The sequence below is a fragment of the Sinocyclocheilus anshuiensis genome, unplaced genomic scaffold (genome assembly GCF_001515605.1).
Source record: "Sinocyclocheilus anshuiensis isolate Anshui unplaced genomic scaffold, SAMN03320099.WGS_v1.1 scaffold506, whole genome shotgun sequence".
Classification (NCBI taxonomy): Eukaryota; Metazoa; Chordata; class Actinopteri; order Cypriniformes; family Cyprinidae; genus Sinocyclocheilus; species Sinocyclocheilus anshuiensis.
The window spans coordinates 430,454-445,123 of record NW_015544144.1 but is presented as its reverse complement, the minus strand read 5'-3'; the positions used below and the strand labels follow the sequence as shown (position 1 = coordinate 445,123).

At 36.6% G+C, this 14,670-nt stretch overlaps 1 long non-coding RNA gene across 1 annotated transcript; it reads right to left on the bottom strand.

Moving 5' to 3' along the window:
- Positions 1-3,543: 3,543 nt before the first annotated feature.
- On the bottom strand, positions 3,544-14,430 carry LOC107695098 (uncharacterized). The gene is made up of 3 exons (XR_001634957.1): positions 14,337-14,430; positions 12,452-12,453; positions 3,544-3,558 (listed from the first exon to the last, which is right to left on the bottom strand). It is a non-coding gene; the product is annotated as an uncharacterized LOC107695098 (long non-coding RNA).
- Between the last annotated feature and the right edge of the window lie 240 nt (positions 14,431-14,670).

Here is a 14,670-nt window from a genome sequence, read left to right as displayed (position 1 = left end):
TGTGTTTGCTAGACAAGAACATTGTCTATGCTGCTGTCAATGCAGAGTACTCTGTACTTATTTCCAGACAGCATGGAAGTTCTTATTTACAATTTGATAAAGTAATAGTTCAACCAACCAACCAACAAACAAATAAACAAATAAATGTTGTCATTCACTCACCTTCATGTCATTCCAAATCTATATGACTGACTGTATTTTATAAAACACAAAATAAGGTATTGTGAAGAATCCCCAAGCTGCTCTTTTCCGTACCATAAAAGCAGTGGGCTGTTGTTTTATTCTCAGCCATCATTCACTGAAAATCTTCCCCTATACATATATATATATATTTGGGTGAGCTATTCTTTCAAGAAGCAGGGACAAAAGAACTCAATATAACTATGCAAATCCACAGCTGTCTCTGTTAGAATTTAATGGTAAACCATGCCAAATTCCCTTTGGCTCTCCCAAAAGCAAAAATCAGCCACTGTCCCTGAGTGGCCAATGAGCTATTAAAGCTATATAGTCTATTTTTCTTATTCTTTCCACTCCTTGCTTTCCCTCTTCCTTCTGTCCATCCATCCAACCCACTGTCGCCAAGCCTTGCTGGTTTATAGACAAGGGCCTTGTTGCCTCCATGGCCTGCTGTGAAACCCTCAGACTCAGGCGTTAATTTGATAAACATTCCTGGCCTTTCGTGCCAGCTTTTTAATGATTTCTGGAAGGGGGGTCTTCACCCTGCAAGCCATTTCCTGTGACTCAACAAAAACCCAACTCATTTGACTTGACTGGTTTAATACACACACACACACACACACTTCTTGGTGTGCATGAATCTTATTAGCAGGATTACTGTAACTGGACAGTGACGTGATTGTTTGTCGTCGCCATCAATTATGGAAATCCACATGAAAGTTCATCCTCACAAGGGGAAAAAAAACCTGGCCTGTACATTCACAGGCCAGTACACACTTAATTCTGTGCATCAAGAATGAAAGAATGAAAACAATTTCAATGAAATACAGAGCACATGAACCAAATAATACATACATGCATATCATTTATGCAACTTATGTCATAATAATGAATTACCTGTGCATTCTCGTCTGTTTTTTTTTCATAGGTACACGCAATCAAAATGGCGTCAGCAAACCACAGAGACACGCACAGAACATGCGGCCTGACCCAATCACACGATTCCACATGCAAGTTTTGTGGTGCAGGAGTAACACAAACACGCTGAATCATCTAATATCTTGTGTTTACGGGCTGTTTTGATCAGTTAATATGAAGCTTGAATGAATTAAAGATTGTATTTTTCTATTTTTACACTCTCTCGTCAGATCAGGTTTCTCTGTCGCTCTGTATCAGTCTACTAGCCTGCACACGCTAGCCACAGGCAAGTGGGCGGAGCCAACATCCTAACGCTCCAATTCGTTGCTTCTCATTTCTTAGTTCAATCCAAAAACACAAATATAAATATTTTTTTATCAATCTATGTAGATTTTCATTCATATGAATGGTCATTATATTGAATTCAAACAATGACGTATATAATAATATTCATCACAGCAATCATTTAAGAGGGGTTACACAAGCATTTGGCATTAGGCTGAGCTGTCGATCAATGCAAAGCCGGCTTAAGCCAAAATGACAATTTTGTAGTAGTTTAGTGAGTTTCTGTTATTCATCTCTTGACAATGTTCCAGGGAAAAAATACCACCCACAGACAGTGAACTCTTCAACAATGAAAATTTGAAGAGCTATGATTCAAAGTTTGTTTAAAGTTATCTGGTCTCAAAATAACAATCTCAAAATATTAACACAAAAACATTATACATCATTTATGGAACTTTTTAAAACCGTTTTAGTTGGACATTCTTTTTGTTTTGTTGTTTGTTTTTTTACATTATACTACTTGTTACAGAACTTTCAGAGACCATTTGAAAGTAACATTCCCATAATGTTTGCAAATGGATAAAATCGAATGTTCCCTTAAAGGGGACCTATTATGCAAAATTCACTTTATTATTTTTGAACATAATGACGTGTCCGCAGTGTGTGTACACAACCATCATATTGTGGCAAAAATCCATCCACTCTGTTATTTTCTCCATAAATCAAAAACAAATGAGCCATTCGGGAATGTAGTCCAATGTGATGTCACATTGCAACAGGCCCCGCCCATGACTGCTAATGATCTCTGCCCTATTAGCTCCTCCTCTGAGAGAGCTGTACACAGTCAAAGACACTGGAAGGCAAGCCTGCAACCTTTAGCCAAAAAAAGTGTAATGGCTAATGCTGAGGCTGCGGCGGTACACAGGGAAGGAGACAAGAGCCGTTTTGTTTTTTTGTTTTTTATATGGATGCCAATGGAGGAGAGGCTTCACTACACTAAATTAACAGCTTTTGTGAGGAAACAGCCTATTATTTAATGAATTGACAACCTATCGGATAATCTTCAACATATTTGCCGTTAAACAATATTTTTTTGGATTGAACTACTTTTAGCGTTTACACTGAAAAAAAATGCTGTTTCGTAAGAGAAGTCACGGATGTTTTGAGGTAGGATTCAGTTTACGGCACTTCTCATTCATTCCTGTGGTAATCGTAAATGGCGATTGAGTGTCGCACAACTCTGACTGAAATTCAGTTACATCAAGGCTGTAATGTGATTGGTTATCAAGGCACACATGATCCACGTTGACTGTTACACTTTTGCCTATAGTAAGTACCACAGACCCTCGTATCTCCCAATAATAAGACCATCTCTGACACAGTCTGCCATGTTTATCTCCTCGCTAGAGCATTTAAAATTAATGTTCAAGTAATACATGTATTCTTATAAAGCTACCAAAGTTGTTATGCTGTTGTTTGATTAATATTAACAGCACAGACACTGCTGTCACTTTAATACACAAATCTAATAGACAAATGCAATTTCTTTCCCAGCTGCTTACATTCACAGACATAACCGACGTGAAAGACAACCGTATTACAGCTTTCTGTGTGAGTGCTTTGGATGTGTGCACTTAGAAAGCCATATATCAGAAGTTTAATTTGATATGGCTTTAAGCCGCACACAAACATGAGGAAGAACTGCAATGTCACATGAGCATGAATGCAATATAGAGATGATTATCAAAACCAAGCAAGATGTTTTGGCAGAGTATCTGAGGCACAATTTGTAAAGCCATAGCCATCTTCTGGAAAAAGGGGTGGGGAGAAGCAGCTAATTTTAACAATACATGCATGAAAACAGCATGTTTTTCTTTCTGTTAAAAAAAAAAGGCATTTATAGCATGGTATCATAAATGATCGGATCATAATTTTGAGCTGAAACTTCACAGACACATTCTAGGGACACCTGAGATTTATATTCCTTTGTGTAAAAAGGGGCATGATAGGATCCCTGTAGTGTTTTCTTTAATGTGCACATAACCAAGAAAAAAAAAACAATAAGCATGAAAACAATGGATGTTTTAAACATTCAGGGGCTATTCAAAAACAACATTTTCATAACTAAATGGGAATGTTGGCAAAGTGTTTTTAGAACATATTTTTGTTAGCTGAGTACTCAGGACATATCTGTTTTTACGTTAGCCATAAACCAAACAATGATTCAACTTGTCCTTCGCCAGTGGCTGGTGGTGATTATAGAAGACAGTGTTCTGCTGCTGAGAGGGGCTGTGTTTGTTAAGCATGGATTTATTCCTTAAGGTGTGATGCATGGGCAGAGGCCAAGGAAAAAAACAGGCCATAACCATGTCTTGGTTGACCTCTGGCCAGTGTGGTTCCACGACCAGTCAGCCCACTCAGTTCAACAAGCTACCAGTTGGCTCACTCCATTCAACAAGCTTTCATCCTTGAAAATGTACCCTTTTGCCATTTCTCAAACCGGTTAATCCAAAATGGTGCTGGTACTCGTGCCAGAGCCGATGCTTGGCTGAAAGATATATGAAAATCTCTCTCTGGAAAATAGATCTTTTGATCTCATGACCAAGTTGTTTAGAGGCATCTGAGCTGGAGAAAGTTTCGTGGAGTGTGGTGCAGTCACCACCTGCTCGAGATTATGATGGTCCCTAATAAAGGGATCTCTATGATGACCTAAGTCTCTGTATATGTTAATTTATAGTTTTTACTTGTTTATTTAATGAGGGACAATACTCATTAATAATACAAACCAACATGTCAGATTTAACAGTCAGATTTAGCCAAATTGGCTAATTTGTAGTCCCTTGGCAGGTTGACATTAAAAAACAATGAAAACAGCACTATTCTCTTAACACGCACACACACACACACACAAAGAAACTCCAAAAATCTCTACAAATGGTCACAATTTTGATTCGACGGTAACCACATTTTCAGCTTTCTAGAGAAACCACAAGTACCTGCAATATGTTTTAATTCCTTTAGCATTGATGGAAGTCTATTCCAGTCATGTGTTCCTCTAAAAGCAAATGATAACTGGTCAAAGGTACTTCTTCTCAATGGTATATTACAATTACCCTTTATACCAGCTCTTGTATACCGTCCTGTTATTTGATGTATATAATCTTTGAAAAACTGGTGGAGCAAAACCATTTAAAATCTTAAATGGACACTACAACGATGAACGCTATTCAGCTTTTTTATCTAAAATCTTAAAAACTTATTTATAAACAATTTCAACCAGTTTAAGAATAGACTTTCATGTTTGAGTCCAGGTAGTCATACAGTATGTGATATGTGGAAGAATCATGGAATTCATAAACAAAACTGCTGCTTCCTCAGTCAAGCTATTTCTAATAAATCTAAAATTTGCTAAATTCAATTTTACTGTGTTAACAACTTCCATCACATGTCTTTGAAATTCCTAAGTATTTAAATCCATGTATACGTCACGCTTCTGTCCCTGGACAAACACATCTGCTTCTACATCCTGACATGCCTTTTTGGTAAGAAACATACAAAGAGTTTTGTTGACATTAAACATGATTGTGAACATGATTTATAAAGCCATTGTGAAACCTGATCCATCGTTGAATTTAATTTCTGTGCAGCCTGTTGCTGACTTTGCATGTACATTTAAAATCACATCATCAGCATACATTTGACAAATAACATCTGGATGACAGACATTTGGTCAATTATTTACATACATACAAAATAACAATGGAACTAAAATAGATTTATTCAAATCTAAATATTTTGATGTTGTATTTATAACTCTTACATATTGTTTCCTATTTTCTAAATAAGACTTAAACCACATAATGGCCTCAACTGAGAAATTTAAATTTGATAAGCAAAACATAATGATTTACAGTTTCAAAAGCTTTAGTAATATCCAGAAATACCACACCAACTACACCTGCTTTATCTTTGATTTTATATTTTCTAACATAAAATAATTTGCAGTTTATGTAGAATTTTATTTTTTCTAAAACCAAATTGCATAGGATGAAGAGGAAATGCACTATTATTAAGATATGTGATTAATTGTTCTGCCACCCATTTTTAAGCAACTTTAGACATTATCAGAAGAATATTTATTAGTCTTTCATTTCTTGCAAAAACCATTTGAAAGTAAATGAATGTAAAAAGCTGTTAATTAATTAACTGTAAGCAACCTTACCTTATATAAAGAAAATGATACTGTAATTAAAAAGATAATGTATGTTATTTTACTCTAAAATATTGTAAAACTCATGTTTTTAGAAGTTAAAATAATGATGATTTCTTGTGAAAATGTGTATTAAATAAGACTACTAATATTCACTATAAAATATTGATAAATTATAAATTTCTAAATAATAAATGTTAAAACACAACAATAATCTAAATGTGTTTATACAAAACTTAAATGATAATTTTTCTTATTATTATCAGTTAAGTATCTTTTGCTTTGTGTACCTTTTCTATATGTATTTTCTTTTAATGTTTACTGACATTTTTATTGATGTTTTGTCTTTGTGTGGGTCTTTATGTTATTATAATTGCTGGCAAGGAGGTATATTAACTGTAATGAAATTTAAGTCATCATGTGACCACTGATTTTACCACCTGTGTTATTATATATATATATATATATATATATATATATACAGTGCTACTTGAAAGTTTGTGAAACCTTTAGAATTTTCTATAGTTCTGCATAAATATGACCCAAAACATAATTAGATTTTCACACAATTCCTGAAAGTAGACAAAAAGAATCCAATCAAACAAAGGAGACAAAAAATATACTTTGTCATTTAGAAAAATGATCTTAAATGATGTTAAATATTTGTGAGTGGCAAAAGTATGTGAATCTTTGCTTTCAGTATCTGGTGTGATCCCCTTTTGCAGCAATAACTGCAAGTAACGTTTCTTGTAACTGCTGATCAGTCCTGCACAATGGCTTGTAGGAATTTTAGCCCATTCCTCAGTATAGAACCACTTAAAATCTGTGATGTTGGTGGGTTTCCTCCTATGAACTGCTTGCTTCAGGTCCTTCCACAAAATTTCAATTGGATTAAGGTCCGGAATTTGACAGTCATTCCAAAACAATAACTTTGTTCTTCTTTAACCATTATTTGGTAGAACTGCTTGGGCTCGTTGTCTTGCTGCATGACCCACTTTCTCTTGAGATTCAGTTCTCGGACAGATGTCCTGACATTTTCCTTCAGAATTTGCTGGTATAATTCAGAATTCATTGTTCCATCAATGATGGCAAGCCGTCCTGGACCAGATGCAGCAAAACAGGCCCAAACCATGCTACTACCACCACCTTGTTTCACAGATGGGATAAGGTTCTTATGCTGGAATGCAGTGTTCCCCTTCAGGAACTCGCTACATCACGAGCAGGGATACACACAGTCTGTGCGTTGTCTGCTTGGGAGCGAAGCATGCGGAGTCGGCTCTCGAGGGGGCCAACTGCCCGCACTGTGAGCGGATGTCACTGCGCTCACTTCGCTCCCGGAAGGCTCTCTTCGAGGAGGGAGCCTTCACCAGGGTTACTTGCGGTGCGGGTTCCGCTTCAGCTTCAGCTGAGCGGCGGCTGCATTCGTGGAGTTTGCAATTGGATTTGGCTGAGGGAATGGAGACGGGCGAGTCCTTATCTCCTTCCTCACCCGCCAGATCTGGGGCCCGCTCTCCTGGATCGGAAGCCCGCTTTGCGGTTTCTTCCCCCGGGGAACGGGCTCGATGCTCCGCCTATCTTCCTTCGAGGAGGTTGATGTGGAGGGCATCTGTGAAGACTCGCCCCCTTATTCAGCCCAGTATGAGGAGTTGTTGGAGGTGGTTACTCATGCCGTGGCTAAGTTAAATATCGATTGACCCCCCGAGAAACAGGCTGAACCGCAGAAAAGAAAGTTGGATGAACGCTTTCTGCGGAGTAAGCTGCCACCTCCACACCGGAGCCTGCCGTTCTTCCCCGAGCTCCACACCGAGGTGTCGAGATTGTGGGCCAGACCTTTCTTGTTTATTTGTCCCCACCTCTTCTCAATATGCAAATGTGGTGGAGGTTAGTGACCACGGCTATAAAGTGATGCCCCGGGTGGAACAGACGCTTGCGAGCTTTCGGTCCCCTGGCGCGGCATTGTCCTTAAAAGCTCCGGCATTGCCCTCCAAGCTGTTACATACAACATCTAGCTTGGTGGGCAAGGGCTATATGGCGGCAGGTCAGGCTAGTCAGGCTGGTGTGTGTCTGCACAACATGGCGGTGTTACAGGCGTACCAAGCCGACCTGCTAAAGGAGTTAGATGAAGGCGAGGAAGTAAAATCTGAAGATATTCCTGAACTTTGTAGGACCGCTGATTTGTCTCTCCGCGCCACCAAGGAGACCTCCCGCACCATTGGGCGGTCTATGGAAGCTCTAGTGGCAGCGGAGAGGCATCTTTGGTTGACCCTGTCCGACATTAAAGAGAAGGACAGGGTCTTCCTCATGGACGCCCCGCTTGCGCCTTCTGGCCTGTTCGGCGACGCCATCAATTCCGTCGTCAACAGGTACCAGGAGGCTCGTAAACAGGCGGCCTGTATGCATCCATCTCTGTATGCAATGCATACAAATTAGCATGGATGTGGCACATTTGCCTCAAGTTTTCATCAAGTTTTAATCCATGGTCTAAAACCTATCTAGAGAAGAAATATTATAAGATCCATAGACACTATTTAACATCTGGAAAATCAAACAGTTTCACAGCCTTATAGCTTTTTCTTGATCAATAGAAACAATCCTCACTTTAAGACCAAAAAGCAATTTCTAAGTTAATATTATCAGAAATCAACATGCCATTGACGCAGTACGTCTGATCAGCATGATAAACTTGTTGCACCGTTTTACTAAGTGTACTTGCAAATATTTTGGAAAGGAGCTTATAATCAGTGCAAAGTAGGGACACAGGTCTCCAGTTTTTCATGAGCCGTATAGGTAATTTTTGGCACCTTTTCAGCAAGACTGTAATTTAACACTGCCAAAAGATCATCTTCAATTACAGGCCAAAAAAAATAAAAAAATAAAAAACAAAAATAGAAATCAACAGGCAGACCATCTGATCCAAAAGCTTTTTTTTCTACTCTGCTTCTTCTGAGCTGCATTAAGTTCATGCAGGGAGACATCTGCTTCCAGTACTGCAGCTCTGAGCTAGTTGCTCTTCTCAATGCTCACATTTAAATAAGCCACTGTAAAAGCTGAAAGCATGCTTACAAATAGTAGTATGAGATAGCACCTGCCCAGAATCATACTTCAATCTGTGAATAACTCATTTTGACCATTTTTACACAAGAGGGAGAGATCAGAAAAAGAAAAGCATTAAAAACTTAAAATGATGTTTAAAACATCATTAAAACATAAAACATGTTCATATATTGCTCTGATTTTTAATAGGTGGCCTTTAATGACCTCTACATACTCAACAGACAGAGGAGTTAACTTTTCCCCATATGTTTCCCAAAAACATATTCCCACTCCACAATTGTTGCTATTTTATGTTCACTATTCCATTCTCTCTTCCAGTCAACTTTATCAGCAGTACTATGTGTAAGGAAGCACAGTCTGAAAAATGAATCCCTTTTTCCTTCATCTCCAAATCCATTTACAATCAGGTTGCCAATTCTTAACTCACACTTAAAACAAAAGAAAAAAAGGAAACAAAAGAAAAACAAGTTGACAAAAAGTACTAAACATATTTACTATCTTTTAAATGTCATTTATAGTTTTCAAAGCAAGTTTCTTCAAATTATAATTTTCCTGATCAGTGAAAACTTTCTTCTCTGCACTCTCAGAACTTTTCAGAAAATTCTTGACTGAATCAATAAAGAATGGTAGATTAGGAAACACACCCTCAATTTTAACATTCCTGACTCCTCTGGTGCACATAAGAAACTTCTTAATATTCAACATAGCGCTTCTTCAGGGACCAGGACTGCGAGGAAAGTAAAGAATCCTCATCAGAGTCCACTCCAACATTACTATCGAATGTTGGTAACTAGGGAAGCCGTTTCTGCCAACAAACAAAAAAAAGGGTAATTGCGACTTTTTGTCTCAGAATTCTGACTTTCGTCGCAACTGCAAATTTACATCTCGCAATTAAGACTCTTAACTGTGTGATACAAACTAAAAAAATAAATAAAAAAATTAAATATAAACTATGCAATTGTGATTTATAAAGTCAGAATTCTGGGATATAACCTCGTAGTTCTGTTTTTTTTTTTCCTATTTTTCTCGCAATTCTGACTTCTTTTCTCAGAATTGTGAGATATAAACTCACACTTGCAATTGCGTGTTATAAATTCAGATCAGCGAGATATAAAAAAAGATACAAAAAAGTCCGAATTGTGAAATAAAAAGTCGCAATTACTTTTTTTTTTTTATTATTATTATTATTCAGTGGCAGAAACAGGATTCTATAATGAGCACTTACTTTGAATAGGAATCTTTTTCATTTTACCAGGAGACTAAGAACCATCTCTAATTTTCCTTTTTTTTTTTAAATCATTATCTTTGAAAGAATTGTCATAGTCCATCTGGGTGCGAGTACCTTCTTTCTCCAATGTCTAGCTGTTGACTGTTTTCAAAAAGGAGTCTGTGAAACCTCTTTATTCTCCGGTTTTGACCTTTTACTTTGTTCAAGTCTCTGAGCTCTATGTGATTCTTTCTGTTTTGTTCCTTGAGAATCATCTGATTCATTGTTTTTGACCCTGAGATTTAACTGAGCTGTTGTGTTTTCTTTTCTTTGAGATCCATTTGATTCATTCTTTGTTTGACCCTGAGATTAATTTTGTTCATTCTACTTTTGTCCCTGAGAATCGTTTGGTTCATTCTTTTTTTTTTTTTTTTTGTCCTTGAGATTCGTTTGATTCATTCTGTTTTTGTCCCTGAGGTTCAGGTGATTCTTTCGGGTTTTTTTTGTTTGTTTTTTGATTTATTTAATTCATCTTGTTCTGCAGTCTCATTATTTGCATGTTATTTGCCTCAGCAGTAATTTTTTTCTGTGCAGGAACGTATGAGATGACCCCCCCATCCCACACCCAAAACATTACATTTTTTCTGAGGTTGCATAAACGGTAAAGTCATAATCATCCATTCTGAGCTTAAAGTTAAACTTAAGAAATAAAAGGAAAAAAAAAATTTAAATGTTGAATCATCACCAGTGAAATCACAGCTGCCTCATAAAAATCACAACAGTCTCATAAATTTTGTCTCTTATGCTTAGCGTTTAAAAAAGCATATTTTTCCAGGCTAGACCAGCCAATGTTCATGTGCAGTCCTCAGCATATGTCTCAGGACACTGACTGTTTCTATAGCAACTGGAGCTTCTATCGTCAGTTGCAGTGACGCAAAGACTTTAGCAATCAGTGACTGGCTCTTTTATTTATAAGGTGGGACTATTTCGCAATATAGTACGTTGGGCTTTCTCCCATAGTCGCTTGAGCACCCACACTTTGCACCGCTAAACTAAGTCTATTGTGACAAGCACCCATGGAAAAACACAAGATATTCTCCATTAACTTTAACCAATCAAAAACCTCTCTGACGTCTCACATGGTGTCCCTGTGGGTCGAAATGGTATCGCCTCATTCTGTGTAGTTTAAAAAAATTATATCAAACTCGATATACCACCCAGCCTTATCAAGTGCATGGACAAAACTGCACTCTTGAAATATTGAGTAATGAGACCAGTTATCATTTGCTCAACCAATTATATTTGGTTGATAATGTTTTTGCACTTGCAAGTTGCAATCAATGAACGAATCAATCAATAAAACTGTTCATATGTTTCTGGGGGACTGTGTTATGGAGGGTGGGCACCTACTTGTAGAAACATAACTCTGCGCCTATATGCTTTCTCACATTCATAAGTAATATGAGTATATATCTGTATTTGTTTATCTTAAGTCTTTGCAGACAGACAGAGAGAGAAATACTCAACATTGTTCAACAGTGTGTAAGTTTAACAGCTTCAAGAACAGTGACGTTACACCTCAATACTGAAAAATGTCATGTAGCTTTTTAGCTGTGAGGCTATTTTAGTGATACACGTAGTATAATACATTTTCATATTCTATATTATAATATATATATATATATATATATACTGTATATATATATATGTTATGTCCGTTATAACTGTAGGGAAAAATCACTATTATGTTTTAAACATCACAGATGAGATAAGGTGTACTACAAACTTTATTAGCTAATCACATTCGTTCTGTGCAAAGACTTTACAAGACAACAGGATATGAGCTCTAATGTAAATGCAATGGAAGCAAGAATTATGTCCTTATGGTTCCTTATGCATCCTTCCTTATCAGCTGTTGTGCCTTAGCAGTGTGCAGGCAAGGCGTCTGATTAGTTACCTCATTCACTATGCGGACTGCAAATCTAATTATATTTGTGATTTAGGAAGAGTTGAAGTCTGTGGAAATAGTGCTAATTCTGCTCATCTGAATGACTCACAGTAGTCAAGGACATCTGTGTTTCAGCCTAAAAAGAAAATATTTGGATTTATTTGGGGTTATTCAGACTTCAGCAGCAACTGCTGAAAGCCACTTTAGAAATACATGACTGGACCAAGGGCACCTTGTGGGGATGTGTACCAAAGCAGAGGTTCCTTCTCCTCAGGAACATTTGAGTACAGTATTTAAATGCAGTATCCCCGTGAGCCAGCATACAGGAGATGAGCAGATTCTAAATGTCATTTTTGTGCCACTGTGTGAAGGGGAATCTATTTGAAGGGTCATTTGAAAACAAAAGAAATATAACATGTTCACGAAGGGCCTTTCTACAAGGTTTTTAGTAAAATGTATGGACTATGGTTCTTGAAGGTAGTAATCTGGACCCACCTTTATATTGTTTTTAATGTCTATGTACAGTACTTACATTTAAATTAATAATTTCATACAATGCACTTATGGTGTACATACATGTTTTTACATTGTACTTATTTTTTCAAATAGCTGCCTGTAATTAATTACATCTGCAATTAATTTCTGTAGCTACATCTATAATTACAGTCAACTGTACTACTTTACAGTGTATATGGTATTATATGGTATATATACTGGTATTTGTTATCATAATAATTTATTATCGTAATCATAAACACATTGATTTGTAGCACAAATAGTTTCACTGTTTGCTGCACTTTATTATTCTTTATATAGTTATTTACCTACAGTGGCTAATGAATATTAAGTCTATGAAGTGAAATACTGTAGCTTGCTTCTGCATTGAAAAATAAAACAGATACTGTTTATTGTGAAGTCACAGCACAAAGTCACAACATACAGTTGCAATTTAATTTTAAATCACTGTAGAGCTACTACTGTAAACATTACAGTGAAAGTACAGCAACTAGTAGACAGCAATATACTGTAAATTTAGTTGGTATCTGACAGGCAAATATTAGACAGCAGTGTCCCGAACCTTCACTTTAAGTGCTTAGGCAGAGGTGATGCTCAATTTTGGTTGAAATTCCTCTGATATTTAAGCCTCACTGTTTTTATTTGTTCCCTGAGAGCCTGGCATCAAGGCTCCAACATTAACATTTGAATAAAAATTGGCTTTGGCAAGAAAATATACTTATTTTCCAATTGGCTGATAATTTCAATATAACATATGGTCTAAATCAGGGGTGGGCAAACTTGGCCTTTCCAGGTCACTTTCCTTCAGAGTTTAGCTCCAACGCTAATCAAACACACCTGAACCAGCTAATCATTGTCTTCAAGACTACTAGAAAGCTACAGGCAGGTGAGTTTTATCAGGGTTGGATCAAATCTCTGCAGGAAAGTGGCCTGGAAGGGCCAGGTTTGCCCATCACTGGTCTAAATCAAATTCTATGAATCATTATCTGACCCTGACTGATGTACAGTAAATGACATGAGTGATCCAAATAAAACTTTCTCCTTGAGAAAACATTATGCCCCAACTGACGGCTCAGGGTTTTTTTTTTTTTTTTTAAACTCCATGTGGTGATGCATATGTTAAATATTCACATTAAGCCACCAAAGTGAATATATAAGGAACAAAATCACAATATGTCTTCATGTTTTTTAACAGGTTCAGTTTCACTGAGGGAGGGAGAATGACTCATGCTGTAAGTGACCTACTAGCCTGAGCTTTTTCACAGCATAGGAAAAAAAAAAAAAATAATAATAATAAATTATAAATTATAATTTTAACTCACCAACTAACTATATATAAAAAAAAATAAAAAAAAACTTCTGCTATTTTTATGACCACCCAAGACTATTGTTACAAGTCCATAATAGCGAGGTGAGGAGGACAATGCTCCATGATACGAACCATTTCTAAACTAGATTATAGGCCTAAAACAGCAGCACAGTTTTGTTCATAAACACTGTCTGGATTAGTAATCTGTGTAAAATAGATAAATAGTGAATAACTAAATGCTGTTGCACTTGCTTAAATAACTTATGAAATAATATTTATTAATTCACTTATTGTGGCTTTAGTTCATCCCCCTCAGCGTTGAGGCCAACAATATTGTAGTGTACTATTTCACATACACTTTGCACTTTTGCCATGTGTGTGTGTGTGTGATTTGGACAAGGATATGTTAATGGAAAAGAGCTGCATGAAAATAACCTGGGTTTTCAGGTTTTAGAACAACATGAAGAGTTGTAAAATAATAACACAATGTTGGCTGAACTTTATGTTACTTTAATTTGTGATGTTCTGCCAAAGGGTCAGCATATCCTTCATCTAACTGCTTCAAAACTAGGGATGGCTGTATCGATAATGAAGCATCGATATATTGATACTGATGTGAGTATCGAAAGTATCAATACTCAAATAAAAAATATTGATACTAAGGTTTTTTTTTTTTTTTAAACTAGCGATTTTTTTCATTTAACAAGGAAACTGTGTAGGATAGAACTGTTTTCCTGCTTATCTGAACACACACAAATGCTGCAAAACAGAACCAATCGATCACAGAATGCGTTCACTCACTGCTGACACTATATTCAAACAGGCCATCTTTTCCCAAATGTATCATAAGAAAGCATTGATCCTTTTGGGAAATGCAGGCCAGATTTTATTTTATTTTTTTCACCAGAGGACAGAAATACATGATATGTTTGAATTATTTCACAATAAACAAACTGAAATTGTAGCCTATAGTTGTGCAATTACATTTATGTAATTCATATTGATCATGTTCTATTCTGTAATGTCAATATAAGTCATACACCGTC